The following is a 20,115-nucleotide window of genomic DNA, read 5'->3' on the forward strand; positions in this document are numbered from 1 at the left end:
ATAAAAGAACAACCATGAAAACGTTCATCAGCCTTCATTGTGGCACAACCCTCACCTCTGTAAAACAGTTCCATCTCAGGAGCTCCTAAGCTTGCATAGGCTTTTACTAGTGCTTCCTGATAACAGAATGGTGCAGGGGGAGAGAGAAGGGTAATACTACAGGAGGCAAGCAAACACACAAACATGACTTGAGGTACTGGGCTAAGGTATGAAAACATGCTATTTAATTTCTAGAATTATCTTAATAAATTTCAAGCGTATAATTAATGACATATATGGTGAAAAGCTCACTGATTCTTCCATTTTTATGAAAAACTCTATAGGTATGGCCCAGGAACCCATGTTGGATTATATAATTTTATGCCTCTGGTAGATATACATGGTTTAAGAATGACTATATGATGCCAAGTAGCTCTGAGAGGTCAAGTTTTCAACTGTCTTCATCATCTACTCCCTGGCAGTCAACCAGGCTTATGAAGTGGAATAGATCACCCATGCCCCCTGTCTGCTCTGACATGCTCTGGTTATTTGGGCACGGAGACATAGTCCAAGGTAAATGTCACTGATATGTATTCCCCTAAAGCTGAATAAAAACAAAGGCAGAGCTTATTGATTTTTAAAAATTAATTTCTTTCTGCCAGACTTCATTTAGGCCCATTGCCTACTTTCTTTGAGAACACCTGGGCAAGCAGAAATTTCCATTGCTGATTTAGAACATGGGAAAACTAAACTATAAAGAGCCAATTTTTTCTTGTCATGCATTACAGGGGGGAAAGGATCTTTAAGAGCGGCACAGTGAGAACACAAATTGCTAAGAGGAGTAAGGAACATATTCAGGAAAATACCCCAGAGACACAAGAATTTTGACCACATTCTGATGTTATCCCTTCTGAAATTAGAGATTCTTCATGTTGGAAGATGATTTGTTTTGTTAGTAAATTTCCATATCCACTGCTACACTGTAATTGGCCATTTTATTAAATATGCTTTTCACGACACTAGTAAAGTACATGTCAGGATTCCCAAATATGAGAAGTGAGAATCCCATGTCACAGTGGATGGGTGGAAACTCTTTGCCAAAAAGAGAGTAAATTTAAGATGAAGCCCTGAAGGAATCTGCCCCAATATGCTCTCTTGCCATCGAAAGACTTTTGTAAGAATAAAATACTTAGGATTTTATGAAAATATTTAGTCAGGGGTGTTCTGATTTAGAAACAAAATGTTTGACAGATCTTGCATGATCTAGATACCAAGTGTGTCTCAACATGAAAGGCACACGCAAAGGGTCGCTTAAGAAAGTAGTTGTAATTGAGGAACTACTGTCACGTTTCTTTCTTCAGTGAGCATTGTAAAATTAACCTTCTGAGCCCTCTCTCTTCCTGATACTGAAAGGAGCATCTCCTTATTAGAAGCAATGAAAATGAAATGTAACAGGTGCACATCATGTCACTTTTGAATATGGGATGATGTGATTTAGGTTTGCTCATGAACAAATGACCCTGGAGATACTACAATTCTTCTAACTCCTGGGTCATGACCCCAAGAATGGAAAATAAACTGAATTATATGCAACTGGATAGACTAAGCCTGATGACTTATGCCATGCATCTGATAAGACTGAGCATATAACTTTATTTAAGTCAGAGCATTTTATTTTACTAAAGTGTTGGACTCCTCCTCTCTCTCATATTCAGACACACATGTACTATGTACCCCTGCACGCGCGCGCACACACACACACACACCCTGTTTTCAACAACTGACATACAAATTCAAAATTCAAACCTATTTCACAATACCCTAAAAATGACCCAGGTCTGGTTGCTATGCAGACATCCCTATTGCCATACAAACGTATAGTAGACTGGTATTGTTTTATGCTGGGAAACAGATAAATGACATGGATTGAAATTATGGTAAATTTAAATTGATGGCCTAATTAGTATTATCTCTTTTTGTATTCATTGTAAGAAAAATTATCCAGGAGGAACTCATTTTGCATTAATGTTGATATAAAGTGTAATTCTCCAGGATTTTCATTGTAATTTGGCATTAATTAATGCATCATTATTTTAAAGTGTTAATTAAATTGTTACAGAAAGGGACATCTGCAGTGGCACAGAAAGGAAATCACATGAACAATTAGTTTTGTATAGGTCTGTGGTGCAGAATCCGAGATCGTGTGCATGGCAGCAGCAAGGAGGTCAACATAGAGATGGCACACAGAACTCTGCTCTGCCCTGCTCGGTGCTTTGTTGGCAGTACAGAACCACTTCTCTTACCTTTTCCATTGTGTTCCAGTGAAGAATGAGCAGTCTCTAGAACGCTGGATATTTGTCCCATGCCTAGATAGAAGGCACATCAGCAGGACTATAGCTCTTCATTTTTCTGGGAGCTTGGCAGTCGCCACTGACCACTCCTATGTTAGAAAAAGAAAAATAACAGACTTCTTTTTTTGTAATATTGTCTAAAGATCTCAGAAATAGGCTGCTGTAGAAGGCTAGGTTAATATTTCTACTGGTAATAAACTCCATACAAAACTGTGACAAATCAAAGGGGAGATAATCTGTGGTAATTCCTTACTCAGTGGACCATCATTGTTAAGGCATCTGGAAGTCATTGAATGCTATCATGGCTTAAGATATATAATTCCAAGGAAATTCCACCATGATTTCATATATCAGGGAATTGTGGCAATCAGATAGCAATGTGGGTTGGCAAGTCAAAGGAGCTTGGGATTTGGAGGGAATATATAAAGTAGGCTTTAAACACTCTGTCATCATGGTCTCACAAGACACAGAAATTTGGGGAATCTTGTTCTGTCAGCAACATTATCTTATATTTAGCCCTGAGGGGCTCTACTGAATGAGTATTCTCTGTCAAGAGTTGTAAACCAAGATCCTCATAAGAAGAGTATAAACAGATACTACAGCGTCATAACATGTAAAGCCATGAAGTCTTTAAATTGGTTATATATATTTTTTTCTGTATACCAGTTTAATATTAAGGTTACAACCTTTCCTTTAGCAGCCACAGTAAGAGTTCTAATTTCCTGGGTTCTGTGAACTTTTGCTTACAGGTAATCCTGTTTTATGGACATATGCGGCAAAGTCCAAATTCCTATCATCAAATTGAAGCCAAATCTTCCCTCTTTGCATCAAATGATACAGTGGACAGAAAAGATCGAACCACTCCATACTATTTTGACAGTTCTCCTTAGATAAACAGTCATTTACTTGCCTCCTCGTGAAGTTGCAAACTCCCTACAGATGTGTGTCTTTCTCCGGCTATTTGTCCAGCTTGTGGCCTAGTGCCATGATCTCTCCATGAATGGTTAATTAATTAAGAGATTCCTGTAGCGCATGCATAACTGCTTTCTTAATAAGAGGTGTCCACAAAGCTTCTATAAGTTCAATAGGTTCTATCTGAGAGCAACTGGTTTTATGAAAGACCAGTATTCTCAAACCCATGGTCCCAAATATTTTCATTGCCTATAGTGCTAATTACTAAGAAAAGGCTATGAAATGAAGCCAACTGAGAATCGAATCCAATGACAACTAAAGAGGAAGATTTAGTCTTTGGAAAAAAATCCCTCCTGGCAGAGAAATAAAATTTTTTTTGGGGGGGGGGGAAGTAATAATAATAGCAGGGGGTAAGAGGGGAGAGTAAAACCAGACTCCCATCGAAGTATGAAAATAACTTACTCATCCCCTGGGAAAATGCTACATGACCCTTAGGCTGGGCTTCATCCTGTCTCAGGGATGAAATTATCCCAAGGGAAGCCCTCAGCTCTCAGTGAGGATTCCTCTCAATCTCTCCAGAGCTTCCTGAAGTTAGGGTGTCAGTTAAACACTTTTAGTTCCCTCTGACTCTGCATTCCTGTTTTGACCAAATTATTTCCACTTACTGACTACCACTATGTACTTTTATAAAACAACTTACTTTAGTTTGGACTCTCCTACCTCTAAAAACACTGACTTGGGGACAGGCAATAGGCCTCCATTACAACACAGCGACCATTTCTAACCTGAATATGACACACGCCTGCACTCAGAGATCATTTCCCGGCCTCACCAGCACACCGGATTTCCCCAAATTCGCTTCCCACCCCCCTATTGTTCAGCCCCCTTTCTCCTACAGCCCAAACTTTTCCCCTCTCCCTTCTACAGTGAATGTCAGCCTGAAATTCCCGCTAACTTCTTCTGCAGAACAGTTTAGCTACCTCTTTGCTTTACTGTCTACTTTCCTGCCGTGCCCTGAGGCCCTACTCTCTGAACCAAAGTGGGTCTGTCCTTTTGCCAAACAAAGGACTTTTTAGTCTTTCTTAGGAAACAGAAGTTGCGTTCAATTGTGGTTTGAAACAACCTTTGTTTTGCTTTGGTTTGTTTCCTTGAGTTTGTCATCTTACAGTTTCAATAGTTACCCTGGACTCTTTAGAAAATTCTGGTTTCTTTGTTAACACTGCTTCAGCCCCTCACATCAGATGCCAATTCCTTCCAGGCAAGTCACGTGTGTCTGGTTTCCTTTGAAGGTGTTTACAGATGCCAAGTAGACTCTTCTGCCCACAGTGGGCACGAACTAAACGTTGCTGAGGAGCAATAGCTGACAGATATTCAAAATGACGAGAGGGGAAGCATTTCTCGGCCCAACGTCTGGACGTGAGAAAGGAAATGTGCAGATGAGCTTGCTACCTTTCCAGTAGCAAGGAAACTTCAGAAAGGACACAAAACTAGCTTGACTTTTTAACCATAAGATGCTCCACATTTCTTCCTCTAAAATTTAGTGCTGTGGCATTCAGTTAAAACCACCTTGTGTCCAATAATATACTTCCTGGTCTGCCCTGAGGTCTTCAGGAAGCATTTTATCTTTCATATAATTGCCAGGGTGAATCCCTAGTTATAACATACTCTACAGCACATAAAATAATTGTTGCGACTGAACCCATCACATAAATATTAGTGATTGAAGAGATTGGTTGGGATAAATCAATGTGGGTGACATATTTAATAAACTTTGTATAAACATTGTTTGCAACAGCTATAAATAACATTGTCTTTAGGAATTTTACATATTGCACATCCCTCTATTCATGGAGAGGCACAGGCATGATTTCTAGCTGCACTAAACGACAAGCGGTGCCTTCTCCCACCTGCCCCGATGAGCCCAGGCGAGCAGAGTCCGCAGCGTGCCCATACGGGCCCTGGCCTGCGCCGAGGCCTGCCCCACTGTCCCAGCTCGCCACCCCACTCACTCGCCAGGGCCATGAGGTGCAGTCTGAGAAGAACTTCAAGCCAACGTGCTTCTTCTTTCTCTTTTTTTTTCCCCCCAGAGAAAAAGCCACACCATAAATAAAGCATGATCGAGATGGCATTTTACATTCACACAGATTTTGGCATAAATAAATAAAAGGGATTTTGTTCAAATTCTGTCATCCTTACGTGCCATTTTCAAATTATCTTTCCCTACCAGTTCAGCATATTCGACTAAACTGTGAGAGTCATATTGGCTCCCTCCAGTGGCTGACTTAGTTGTGATGAAACCACAGGGGTATATCTCAAGGCCCTACAGACTGGTGGTTCAATGTGGAACCACTTCCTTCTGACAAAATGAGCTCAAATCCCTTCAGGAATTCTGCTTCTGTCTTAACACCTCTTATCCTTCCCAGGAAGATTTAAGGGAGATGTTGATTTTACTTAGTCTACCTCATGATCTCGCATCCAAAGTGTTCTATTTTACTGTTCCCATTTGATGGATGAAAGAACCCACTGGAAGGCAGTAGAGGGATTGGTAATAGAGGGAGGGCAGGGCGATGCCTTACATCTGAGCACAGGACCAGAGAGGGGCTTCCTCCTGGCTTAGGAGGGACCTTTTTACATTCTCTGCCTTATTATTGTTAGATTCCAAAGGATGACAAATTGTGGAAATATTTAGGTCCCTTTTTTAAAGAGGTCAGACATAATACAGCGTGTCTTCAGCTTTAAGCTTAATGAAATGTCACATACACATTTGGAAATTCAGGTATGAACTATGGGTCTTACATTGTTTGAAATTTACAACTTTCACATTTATTTTTATTAGTAATATTTTAGCCGCTCAATATATTTCCCTGGCATTAATGGAAAAAACATGGTGTCTTCAAGCAGCCAAAATAATCTCTCTCAATTCCCACCGAGTTTAAACAAAGGCCACACAATTTAACGGCTAAAGTTACCGCTGTATATTTCCAGTGTGCTGGGTTCAAATCCCATCAAATTAGGCTCTAATTAAAATTCACCTGAGCTATTTTTTTCATCGTGTAATTATTTTTTAATTCTTAATGGCTCGTATTAACCTCTTTTTACTCAAGGTAAAAAAAAAAAAAAAAAGGAGGGGGGAGAAATTAAAAAAAAAAAAGCAAGGCAAGAAAAAGAGCAGATAAATGAGAGGATGTTATGATGCCTTTTTAAAACGCAGCCTGAGAATTGGGTGTGCAGTACCAGAGATCAAGAGGAGACTTAATTAGGGCTCAACTGCTCGGTTCATAGTTCTTGGGTCTTTATAAAAGCTAAGAGCAAAGCTAAATCATGTGTAATTTGCCATTATTTTCTCAGATAGCTCTTCCTGAAATGTTATTTTTCACTTGCCTTTTCATTTTTTTTTTCATCTTGAAAGCATGGTATCAGACCTTGTATACACAGCGCGCCACTTGCCTGCTGTCAGAGAGAGAAGTGACAACACTTGTCACCACCAATCTCTTCATGTCTGGTCTCATCTGAGCAATACATACAGCCTGATTTCCAGGTGTTTGTTGAAACTCCAAGTTATGTAACATGTCTTGGCTGTGCTCAGAACTGAAAAAGCAGCATCACAGGGGGAATGCATTCTTAACTTTCTAAGAACTCTGAGAGTACACAATACTGATTGGAGCCCAATTTCACATTATTGAAGGAACAACTTTGGGACAGAGAGGGGAAACATCACCAAGTTGATAAGGGAACCGATGGATTGAGTAGTGGTCAAGGAGCAATGATGGGAAATTTTTACAAACTTTAAAAAAATCATAGCAATATGAGTATACAGTTCATAGGGAATTTAACCATTACTAAAAATACTATATATAAAAATATATATATATTAGTCTCTCTGTTCACTTCCCCACTCATATATCATCCAAGGACAACTACTTTTTCAATGCTTTGCACTGGGTCTACTGCTATGCAGCTGTATTGTGATTTATCAATTTAAAACATTATCTACAAATCTCTTAGTTTAGCTCTTTTACACACACTCCACCCTCTTGTTTTCCCTCCCCCTGATCCTTGTAATAGAGTTTTATCAATTTGGAGTTAAAGCCATATCTACAATTTTTACTGCTGTTACTATGTATGTAAATTTCTTTTGTGGACCAATTGGTTTAATTTACTTTGTTGCACAACTACTCGTTTTCTAAAATCAATCATTTCATTTCTTCTTTGACTTCACTTCTTTTTCATCTAATTATTGACTCACACCCCCAAAGTGCGCCTCTTAATGAGGTTTCTCACCTAGTCAAATAGAAGAAATATATCTGTTTCTCACCAAACCTCTGTAAATTCTGTATCTGGACTGGCAACTTGTAGGCCTGCTACACAGTAATTGCCTCCTGTACTTCCTTTTGAGTCATCCTAAGAATTACTTTATTCTTTCTCAAACATTAGATCTGTTTTTACAACAATGTTTTAGTGAAGCACATTCTCCAGTAACTTCCAGAGAAAAAGTGAATTTAGAATATTTCTCTTCTCAGAACGTTATAGCTATTGCTCTACTCTTCTGTCTTGAAATTTTATAGTCTAGAAGTTCAATGCCATCTCTTTGTGGCTAGCATTCCAAAATTTCATTACAATTCATTTTGGCATGGTCTTTTGTTTAATCAGTTTGCTAGGTACACAGAGGGCCTTTTCATTTTGAAAGTATGTTCTTCAATTTTTTGAAATTTTTTTACATTCCTTAAAAAAATAACTTCCTTGCCATCATTTTCTCTGTTCTTTCCTTCTAGAATGCCTATTAATTATATGTTAGACCCCCATTTTTGGTTCATGAAATGTTCCAAACCATCTCATCTGTTCATCTCTTTCTATTTTTGTCCTTTCTGGGATATTTTTTGCTTGCATCTTCTAACACTTCGATTAAAATTTTGGCTGTCATATATTAATTTTAAAAACACTTTATTTTTTCAGATTGTTTCATTTTTTTCATAGCATTCTGTTGATTTATTGGCAAAAATATCTTCTCTATCTCTCTAAAGATATTCATTCTTTCCACAGTCCAGATTTCCTATCAGGTCTGTTCTTTTGTTTGTTTCTCTTTATTAAAGTGTCTGATATTCTTAGCTCTCGGTTCATAGTTAGGTATTAAAGAGTTGATAGAAAATCATATACCCATGCATCTGTGAAGTAATGGATGCCTCTGTAGCATCAAAGAATGACCGGCTGGCTTTTTCACTGGGTCATCCAACTACTGTTATCTGTAGGTCTACACTGGTTTGATTTTGTTTGAGAAGGATCTTCCAACTGCCTCCTCTGCTGCTAATATTTTGGGGTTGGGCATAGGAGTAGAGCTGGTATGGGGGTGTTCTCAATATTATCAGACTTTCCCTTAATCCCCAAATTTGCAGTTCTTGCCACATCCCAATTTATTTTGTGCTGTCATATATTATTCCTGGCATCCCCAAATCGTCTCAATGGCTATTTTTTGTTTAGGTGGTTTTGATAAAAAAAAATAAATAAAGAGACAGTGAGAGAGAGAAAGTTCTGTTATCACTGTGGCTGTTGTTTCAGGTCAGAAATAGCTGTTGGCCACAGAACTAGTATAACGGAAATTCTCATTCCTTTATTCTTCATTTAACACATAGTGAATGCCACATCACTTTCTCTGGTCAACTACAGATCTGTTTGCTCTCTCTTCCTTTCCTAACCAACTTGAGTTATCATGTGATACTGAATACAGGGAGTTTTTGAATTTTGTTTTCTTTTTTTAAAGATTTTATTTATTGATTGATGAGAGACAGAGAGAGAGAGTGGGAGAGGCAGAGACACAGGCAGAGGGAGAAGCAGGCTCCATGCCGGGAGTCCGACGTGGGACTCGATCCAGGGTCTCCAGGATCACACCCTGGGCTGAAGGCAGCGCTAAACTGCTGAGCCATCCAGGCTACCCGAATTTTGTTTTTATATTCTAAAGAAATATGGTATAATTACAAGCAAGGGATCTGGAACTAAGGCAGTATGGCATAATTATAAGCAAGACCTGTGCTTGACCTATATTTACTATCTGCATGATGCTAGACAATCTTTCTGGATTCCAAAGTCCTCATAATTAAAGTAAGACAACTTCTTTGAGACTCTTTTTTTCTCAACTGTGACAAGGTATACAATATCTTTTCCAGGTATAAGAATTACATGAGTTATTATATGTCAATTGCCTAGCACATAAACTTGCCTTAATTCTCTTTTTCCTTAGAATCTTAATAAGTCAGTATATCAGTTAGGATTAAGCTTAGCTGTAAATGAAGAAAAACCTAACACAACTATGGCTTAAGCAAGATGTAGGTGGCCAATCCTATTTATGGTAGGAACTTAAGCTCTTATTAGTTTTCTGTTCCAACGCTTAAAAAATAGGGATGGTAATTACATTGCTATCATTTGGATATTAGAAGAATGAAATATGTATGAAGTGCTTAGCATAGTACTTGTATACAAAAAAAGCACAATAACTTTAAAAAGAGAGAAAATTCAAACAGGTTAGTTGTAACAAATTACTTGATAAAGAATCTAGAAATATAGACTATTTATCACAAAGCATGAACAATATAGCCACTAGAAATCTGACAGTAAATTCTGACTCACCTACAATTGTTTAGAATGAAAACAAACAAGTAGGAAATTCAAATTGTACCTCCAATAAGAAATCTGCTGCTGTTCCCTTTTAGAGCATGTAATACCACTCTCCTGGGCTTATTTTCCCCCTCATGGCTCATATTCTCTATCACCTGGACAGTAATTGTGATTGTAACTACCACCACCACCACCCCATCATCATCAATATCATCTTTCCACATAATCTACATGAGGTCATCTGTTCAGACAATTCCATTCATCTTGTCACATTAACATCAGTTACATTAGCTTTGCCCCATTCTTAAAAGACAGTTTCTGTTAAATTGGTAATAATCTCAGTAAATTCTAAATCTAACTTTTATAAGCATTCCATTGTTCTTTCAGTATCTTCCCTCTAGGGCCTGGCAGAAATATTAAATTCCTTCTAAGACAAAATTATGAGAGCTTGATGAATAAAAATGTTTTACCTTTCCCACTAAATCTTCTCTAATAATTATCTGGAATGCTATAATTATTATCTTCTAAATAGTAAGAGAAAGAATTGTCCTGAAAAAAAAAAAAATACCTTAGAGTACTTTTTATTTTTGCTTATTGTTCAGGAAATTTTTATTTCTCAAAATCTTTCCAGAACCTGTGGGAGCCAAATAATTTATTAATGTGCACCAATTCGTCTTTGTACTCTATTTAAATTGCAAAAAGCAAGATTTTCTACCTGAATCATTAATTGTGTTGATAAACAAAAGGGCATATCTCCTCACCTCTCATCCTGAGAGAAATGGCGTGTTCCTTCCCACTCTCAACCAAAGATAGCAGATCCAAACAATCTGAGAAGTCCAAGTGGACTTCCACCATTGAGCAGTCTATTTCCCAGTGGCTCTGTACTCTTTCCCTCAAATGATGAACAGGTAGTGAAAAGTGTTACACACAGAAGATAGTGGCCACTCCAGGATTGGGCTTCCTCTGAAATTATGCCAAAATGAATCATGGGCTAAGTCTATTTTGTTATCCTAAAATTTCCTTTGTGTGCTAGTGGTCATGAAAATGTTTTATTGCCAAATCTAGATCGCTTCACCCCCAATGAAAGTGTGATTCTTAAAACACAAAATCTAAGAAAGATACACACTGGGCAGCACCAGCAAGGTCAGCTAATTCATCAAGAGCCAGGCATAAAAGTCCACATGTTTCACTTTGCCAGTAAGCTTGTCTGCTTCATCTAGTGCCAACGACTCAATCCTCTGAACAGATGATATATTGAATAAAGGAATCTTTTCAAATTCATGGAGTACTTCAAGTCTCATCTTTCCAATGTATCATTTGCTACAAGGATTCATTCTATCATTTTAGCGTCAGCACATGGATTATGGTGCCAAGTCAATATTCTTGGAGGTGCTGAAGTAAAAACGGCATTCTCCTCCTAAATATCCCAGGAGGACAATGGTAATTTTTTGGAACCAATTCACTGTGTACCCTGGGGTTTCTAGAAGTTCTCTTATATAGAAACTGAATACAACATTCTCCAGTGAGGTTTTAACTTTCCATTCTTTGTCAACAATTGCTAATAAAATTGACAATAGACTTGTAATTGGGCAGAAGGAAAATAACTCAATTTAAGCAATTACATCTGGGAAATTCCATTCTGTATTTACCAGAATTTTGGCTGGGAAGCCCTCGAGAGAATCCACTCCTCTTGGTTTAATACTCAATAAAAATCTATGGGACTACCGTAACAGTCACATTCCATACTGGGAGTTTGTTTTTTTCATAGGTCTAAATTTGCTCGTGAGCTATTTGTGGAGGCTAATCAACCTTTACCAAACATTTTGGGTTTACTTTTTTCTCCTTTGCACTGGATCAAGAGGATCATCACATGTTTCTGAAGGTCATCACAGAATCTTCACAGTTTAGAAGAAGGGGAAACTTGTTCTTTGTACTGTGCACAAGCAGAGAGAAACTGAAAAGTGGTCCACAAGGAAGGTCTGGTGACCAGGCCATAGCCAAGGGTGACATATAAGTGAAAAAATCCTACCATTTGCTTGATGACCCTTGCTCTCTTCTGATGTACAGATGTGAGCCAAGATGGTGAGAACATTTGTAGAACAGGCCAACAACAAAATGAGGAGGAGAGACAGAGCTTCACCTGAGTGGAAGCATAGAGGTGGGCAACATGAGGTCTCTGAGTGAGAGGTGTTGGAAGACTGAAGGCATTGTGAAAGGGGCTGATATGTTTGCATTGTTTTACACGTCACTTTTTGGTGCAAGGCCCTTCCCATCTGTTACGGGAGTGATAATGCCACTTGCCTGAAAGGCCTATTCATAGGAGAATGTACCAGATGATCCATCGAGTACATATTCTATATGCTCAATAACAGTTTGCTGCTCTAAGTCTTTATAAGCAAAACAGTGTGATGCATTCTCTGCTCTCTGGGAGCTCACGATGATAGGAAGAGTTTAGACAGGAAACGCCTTAAGAACAATAGGTGTCATTATGAATAAGGACCCAAATACATGGCACAGAGATGTTTGTCAGTTTGGTTCATCATTGTATGTCCAGGCTCTCAAACTGTACTGGGATCCTGTAGGCAGCCTACAAATATTTCTGACTAAATGAATGCATTAATTACTTCACACAAAATGGACTCCAGTCAAGAATAGGAGTTGCAAAACCGAATAGGTTTATTCTCAAAATGTTATACACTGTATGATTTCATTTATAGAAAATTCTTGAAATGACAGAATCAGGGAAGTGGAGAACACATCAGCAATGGCCAGGGATTGGTAAGAATAGGCTGGGGGGTGGCTGTGACTCCGTGAGGGAAGTACGAGGGATCCAGACGGAGCTGTCCTATATCCGAACTGTGCTGATAATCATATGAATCTGCACATGTGACACAATTGCATAAAGTTCAATACACACATACACAAATGAGTACATGTAAGACTGGTGAGATCTCAATAAGGTTGGTGGAGTGCATCGGGGTCAATATCCTGTTTGTGACATTATGCTATGGTGATGTAAATTGTTACAACTGAGCAAAACTGGATCTCTCTGCATTTCATTTCTTACCGTTGCATGTGAATCTATCGTTATCACAAAATAAAACATTTAGAAAAAATATCCAAAAAACCTGAATAGGCAGGCTCATTGGAGAAGGGTTCACAGAGAAGAAGGGCCAAGATAGGACTTGGATCAGAAGAGACAAGAGTGCATGGATGATGGGGTGAATGGGCTGGAAAGTAGGCCTCTGAGAATCTCTGAGGGAACAGAGGTCACGGTAAAACAAAAGAAGCAAGCAGCATGGTTTGGCAATTTGGTGGCATGGTTTTCAGTAGAGCAAGTATGAATTTTGGAGTCTGCCCTCCCTCACTCTGTAGGCCAGTTTCCACACTCTCATTTGTATGATGGCAGCCACCCCCCCTAATCTCTGAATGCAGGGCTCCTTGTTCGTATCAAGGAAGGCATGATACCTTCCTTGTAGAGTTAATGAGCATTAAATGAGCTAACATATATGGAAAGCCTAGCTCAGATTTTGGCACACCGTAGACATTTAGCAAATTGAGATTCCTTTCCTTTGCCCTTGGATGCCAGATAAACCAGGGATTCTTGAGTTAAGTTCAAGGCAGGTTAGTGCACATTCTTACCAATGCTCAATGCTGGGGAAGCTGAGGAAGAGGGCAGGGCTGAGGCAGAGACCTGTCACCTCAGTCCTTAGCTACCTGTCACCTCAGTCCTTAGCATAAGAAGAGAGGAGAGACAGAGAGACAAAGTTTTCAGAGCAGCCTGTCACAGCCCACAGCCTGAAGCACTGTGGCCTCCTGGCCTTGCTGCCTCTGCTTACACTTGGACAAGGCAAGGGAGACAGAGCGAGGGTGCCTTCTGGACAGTGCCTGCCGGTATGGTCACGCTGAGCCCAAGCAGAGCGTCAGCCAGAATCAGAGCCTCCAGGGAAACCAGCCGGCCTCCTAGGAACAATCTCCCCACAGCAACAACTGTGGCAGCCGCAGGAACAAAACAGAAAACTTTTTAAATAAAATGTTTGCTCACATACCACCAATTTTCTTAAATCTACATTGAAAATTAGTACCAATTTGCAGACACATGAAAGATCTACAATAATAACTTTCCAAGGAGTGTTTCTCCCTCATTTCCTCTAATTTCAAAATTCAAAATGATTACGATTTTGAAATCTTGGTCTGTGTGTGTGTGTCTGTATGTGAGTGTGTGTGAGTATGTGCGTATGTGTGTGTTTTGTCTACAGTGGGTATTAGAACATTTTCTGCTATATTCCTCCAAAGAAGAAAAACAGATTGGAGAAACAAAATCCTAGGCTGACAATATATAGTTCTGTAAATACAGCATGTAACGATACAAGCATTTACCAACAGGCATTAGCTGTAACAATATGAATTCCACGGCTGAGCAGTAGAAAGCATATTTAGAGCCCCTGCTGTACAGCATGCTACTGATGTCGTGGCATCGTGTTTATTGAGATGTACAGTGAAACCTAAGAAGCTGATTGTGTGCAAGAAGGGAATCTAAATTGAATTCTCCAAATTTCAGATTGCTTTCCGGTCATAAAAACCTAACACTCTGGACTCTAAACAAAATCTGTCAAAATGGACAGTTAGTTTGAGATTCAGTCCAAAGTGTCAGGCTGGGCAAAGAAGTCAACATTGTTTTTGTTACCGTGGTAGGGTTTTTGTCTTGTGTGTGTGTGTGTGTGTCTGGGGGGGAGGGGGTGTGAGTTTGTGTGTGTGTGTAGTTCTGTTTGTTTTCTGTTTCTGCTGCTACTGATACATCAGGCATCCAATCATGAAAAACAATGTCCATGTCACTGAAATGGCCTCCGGGCATCCAGTGTATCCACGTTGGGGTTAAACATCTGTGTGAAGGTGTGACAGCACGGCCTATAAGAGGTATTATTGAGTAATATAGACTTTCTGTAATAACCAAACAGTAAAGAATATAGCTTTTTAAAGGTCTCCCCATGGCTGATCTCATGACTCAAAGATAAGACACTGTGCTGCAAGCGAAGTAATAAAATCTGGTGGATACTCTGGGCTAGCTTGTGACAAATCATATCAAAGTATTATTAAAGAAAGAAGTTGAGACCCAAGACTATTATTGATTCTTGACAGAATTTCTTATAAATAAAGTGTTGCAATCAGGTCGTGGACTTGCCAAGGTCCTGGTAGAGTTCTTCCTATTATAGGGGAAGCTGCAAAACAGTAACGCTCCATTAGCGAGAGCCGAGAGCCTCTGTGTGCAGCGCCACGAGGTGGGTCATGGTCCAAAGAGAGCCACTGACAACACAATTTCCAAAGGCCTTTTAAGGTATTCTTGGCTTATCCTTTTTTGAAATGGGTAAAGCTGCCTCTGCGTTTCCCCAGGAAGCAGTGTGTGCCCTGACTGTGTTAGTGGAATGAATCTGTGACCCTTCAGAGCACTAAGGACACACCTCCATTAGTGTCCATATTCTTACAGGGAAGAGGCTGATACAGTCAACTGCAATGACAGGGTGATAAATATAAAACCACTATCATCAATAAGACTGGAATGTAAAAGCACTTAGTTTCAGCCTAAGTAACTCGCAGAAAGTTTGGTTTCAAGAACCAATGCGTCATCCATCACTACTCTACCTTCTGTTGACAAAGTAATTGTAAGATATCTAGAATGGAGGTTCAATACGAGCTGACATTTTTGAAAGGAGGAATTGTGTGCCGTACTTACTCATTAAATGTATTTTTCCTCCACTAAAGATGTTTCCTTTTTTAGTTTATGTATGAATAACTTTAACTAAAGTTCCCCTGACACCCTGACTTTGCTCTGAATAGCACCTATGTTCATTAACATAAAACCTGAAAGAAAATAATTTTAATGTAGTTTTTTTTAACACTTCAAAAGCCTCTAACAAATTGATCGAGCACAATTATGCATTCTAAAGGGAATTATAAAGAGATCACAGAAGGTTGAAAAGTTCTAGTTAAAAAAAAAAAAGGAAAAAACTTTGGGGTGAAAAAGAAAAAGAAAAATAGGCAGTAAATGTGAAACTTTGATGCACACTGAATAAAAGTAAACTAAGCCTTTTTAGGCATTTTAAAATATTTTCCTATAAATGCAGTGTTCACAGAGAAGAAAAAATAAGAGTCCCAGTAAAAGGCTCAGATAAAGTGCCAGAATGTGAGGTCTAGTTCATGGTGTGTATAGACCTAGGAATCAGACAGGGCTGGGTTTGAATGTCTGCTCTGCCTCTGACTACCTGCATGACGATCAACAAGTTACTTTTACTTTTCTAAGACTCAGTTTCCCCATCTGCAGCTGATGTGAGAACCAAACAATCAGTTTTTCAAAGCATTCAACATTCTGTTTTAGACAAGGCATTTAAGAACAGTCTTCCCAAACCCCATTCCAAGCAAATCATGAGATGATCAGTTCTCCCTTTCTTAAATCCTACAGAACTTTTTTGGAAGATCTAACTATCCTCTTTAAGTTCCAGAGGACAAATTTTCTCTTAAGATGAGTGCTTCAACTCAGGCTGAAATTTCTCTCTTTATTCATCTGTAGGGGAGCATTCCTAGAATTTCTTTGTTCCATGGATTGTTCTCAACCCCATTGTTTTTTGCAAAGTTCAGTTAAGTCCTACTTTCTCCGAAAAGCTATTCCAGATTCTTCCAGGCAGATTCCCACTCCTCTAGTGGCGTATTGTTTAACTTAATTCCCACCACACTGTGAGTTCCTGGAGGACAGCAACTGTGTCCTTTAGTGTTTGTGTGCCGCATGACGTAGCACTATCTTCTCTGATGGTGAACTCTCAAGCCATGTACGTTGAATGTCTGCTGGTTTGCTGTCTTGTACAACCTGGCTAGGGGGTAAGTCTCGGAACCTGGAGTAAAATCCTTAAGTAGCTGAACCACAGCACTAGCCCTTTTATATTTTGCAAATGTAATCACTGTGATCACCATGCAGAGTTGCTGAAATGCAGGCAGTCAATCAAAACCACTTACTGAGCCCCAAAGCATTGTGAATGAGGGGTATGCAAGAGAAATAAAAAGCTACACAAAAACCTTCGAGAAACTTACTATCTCACCAAGAAAATATCCATGAGGGGGATGTTAAAAACACACCACCACCATATGTAGGTTATAAATCTTAGACTGCCAGGCAATAAACCTCAGCGGATATGTTCCTGGTTGCCCCAAGCCATTGTATATAAGTTATAGTGCAGAGAGCATATCAGTAAAACTATATTGGACCTGTTGCTCTGCATGAGGCTAGATTTATATTTAGCTAGAAAGTCCAGGCAACCAGGACAAATCTCCTCTCTTTGTTTCAATGACAGCACTTCCTAGTGGTTAAGTATGTGAGCTCCAGACACAGTTAGCCTTGATCCACTGGCTGGTCTCTCTCTTTTCACCTGTGTGACCCTGGACAAGTCACTCAATCTCTTTGGGTCTCAGTTTCCTCATCTGTAAAATGAGAGTAAAAATAAGATGTTTCTCATAGCATTTGGGGAGGCGGAGGAAATTAGTAAATTCAAGACAAGCACTTGGAATAGTACCTGGCCCAAAGTGAGCACTCAGTAAACACAATTTATCATTAATCGTTTCCTGGAAAGCAGCACGTTTTGGCAAGAATACCATTCACTAAGGCTCTCGACTCCTTGGCAAAATTCATCCCCATATTTATGAGCTCACCTTACGCCTTACTGCTGGTTGGATTTTCCCTGTACTCTAAATTACACTGGCCTCATGGATTACAGTTGCAAGGACATAAAGGAGAACAAGGGAGCGAGGGCTAGGAGTGGGATCTAAAGCAATTCTTACTTAGAAATGTGGTGAGAATTCTGAAATGAAGATAGTGAAGGGAGTGATATCATAGAGGATGTCAATCATGTAACTGAGAAGGTAGGGCAGGGAACTGCAGATCTTCCATGTGTATTAATCTTGTAACAGAAACAATGTGCCCCATATTTTACACACATATCTTTATACTTCCAAAAACTCTCCACCACAGATTTTATTATCCCAGCTCTTAGAGTTAAGAAAACCAAGGCTGTGGGATGTTAAATGACTTATCCAGGGATAGACAGCAGCATGTGTTGAATTCAGGAATGGAACCCAATTCTGATTTCAAATTCATTAGTCTTTGAAAGGCACCCTTCTCCCCATGAAATAGTTCTCAAAGAAGAAGAAAAATTGCTTCACCAGGAGTCAAATTTAGGGCCTTTCTTTCACCGTGCCCACAGGTTAGAGCCACTAGTAAATCTCTAAATTCTAAAGAGCAACTGGCTTTAACCGGAATCCAGTCCATGCATCATATGCACCAAGGAGAGAATCTCTGATTCTTCACCTTGATACTTTCTCTGTCCCATTGCAGAATTTAAAAGACAAAAATCAAATACTCTTTCGTATTTAGATGTTCTGTTTCTGCCTTCTGCAGCAGCATTTGGGTCCCTGAAGCACCTGAACCCATTTATTTTCCATCTGTTTCTTGCCTTCCTAAAGCAGCTTTATTGCACCCCAGAAGGCTTTCTCTCAATTAGAGAGGGGAGAAGCACTCAAAGACATACAGGATGCACCAGAGATTTTGCAGGTAGGCAAGGAGGATAAACAGGCTCAAGAGTCCACAAATGTAGATATCTGATCCCACAGCACATAACACACATTGGCCTGGCTGACTCTTGTTTGCAGGATTACAATTCAAGAGGACCTGTGCCTAGAAGTCCATTTCGTGGGGTGAAAGCTATACTGGGGGTGGAGCTTAGGTGTTACTAAGAAATGGGAAAGGCATGCAGATAGGTGGGAGGATAGATTTTCATGCAGGTTGTTAAAACATAAAGAAGAGCTTGGAATGCTACAGGGCTGCAGAGTAGGCAAGAGGCTTGGTGAATCAATTTTCTCCCTAAGGAAGGCCTCAGGCTTATCCCTCTGTAGGAAAAACATCTAAAGCCCATCATTTTGTACCACTGACTGGCTGCTCCTGGGGAAAGATTCCCCTATGAAATCCTGGAAGGTGTTTCCCCTGAGCCATGCCAGTTTTAATGGCTCCTGTTTGGATCCAATTAGGACTGGCTTGGGAACCTGGGAGAAAACGGAATCAGCAGGGGTGGAGAGATGCAATAGAGGGCAGAGGGGACTCGTTCATAGCTTTTCAGAGGGCAAAGGGGACTCATTCATAGCTTTTTGGGTATCTGGAAACAGTGCTCGCTCATGACTTCTCTTACTCCAAATTGTTATGAGAGCCAATTATTCCACCTATTAAGGTTTTAATGTGGCACCAATAAGTCAAAACCGGTTTAACAACTAAGAATTATAGTTGGTATAAAATGTTTGAATTTGGGCTAATAACATATACTAAGTTATTAGACAGATGAGATTTAAAATGACTAAGGCAAGAAATTGGGTTCATAATGGACACATTAATAGACCACTAAACTGACTTTAAAGGCTCTGGCAGGCACAGTCAAGACACCAAATATATAACAACTCCATCCATCTTCAGCTTCCTCATCATGTCACCTAATAGAATTTCAAACACTATTAGAACACTGATAAATGATTATATATTATCCATGCATACTGTCCTTTGGATTAAAAGACAAGAATGGCATCTGCTACTTGGTTGAATTGGTTCATCTTTGTTTATCTTAATGCTGAAATGCTGAGTTTACTTCTCTAGGTTGCTTGAAGAGCCACGAACTTCCTACTAATTTCAGAAAGACCCTTTTATGACCAGAGTGACCACACCTCTGATTGGATAAACACCCAGGACAACTTGAGAAAAAGCACCAGGACAGCTTCCCTGAGACTGAACTGGCCAATAAGTTAGAAATTAGACCTAATTTGTCACTGTCATCTCTGCCTGGCCAAACACCATCATTGTTCATTTACTCACCAAATTTTTTTGAGCAACTGCTTTAAGTTGAGCACTGTTCTAGTTACTGACAATATGATAACAAACAAAATGTATATGATCTGTCCCATCATGGGGCTTAAGGTTTTGTGGGAGAGATATCCATTAAACTAATAACAAGAGCAAAAAAAGAGTTAATTATAAATATACTATGGAAGAGGAAGAGAGTCTAATAATATTTCTCTGAGGAATGACTGTTAATCAGAAATCTGAATCATAGACAGGATCTATTCAGGCAAAAAATAATTAAAGAAAAAATGTATACAAAGGTCCTAAAGCAGAAAAGAACTCTTCTACTCACTAAAAGAAAAAGTATGGTTAACAGAGACCACCTAATGGAGAGTATGATAAAAA

General features: G+C 39.4%; 1 long non-coding RNA gene across 3 annotated transcripts in view; it reads right to left on the reverse strand.

Annotated features, from left to right (window-relative positions):
- The window catches only part of LOC144318398 (uncharacterized), a 381,065-nt gene that overhangs the window by 47,113 nt on the left and 313,837 nt on the right, over positions 1-20,115 (reverse strand). For all 3 annotated transcript variants that reach the window (XR_013384287.1, XR_013384286.1, XR_013384280.1), the window contains exon 5: positions 2,283-2,419. This is a non-coding gene — a long non-coding RNA (uncharacterized LOC144318398). The remainder of the gene's footprint in view (positions 1-2,282; positions 2,420-20,115) is intronic.

This window comes from Canis aureus, chromosome 8 (genome assembly GCF_053574225.1).
Source record: "Canis aureus isolate CA01 chromosome 8, VMU_Caureus_v.1.0, whole genome shotgun sequence".
NCBI lineage: Eukaryota > Metazoa > Chordata > Mammalia > Carnivora > Canidae > Canis > Canis aureus.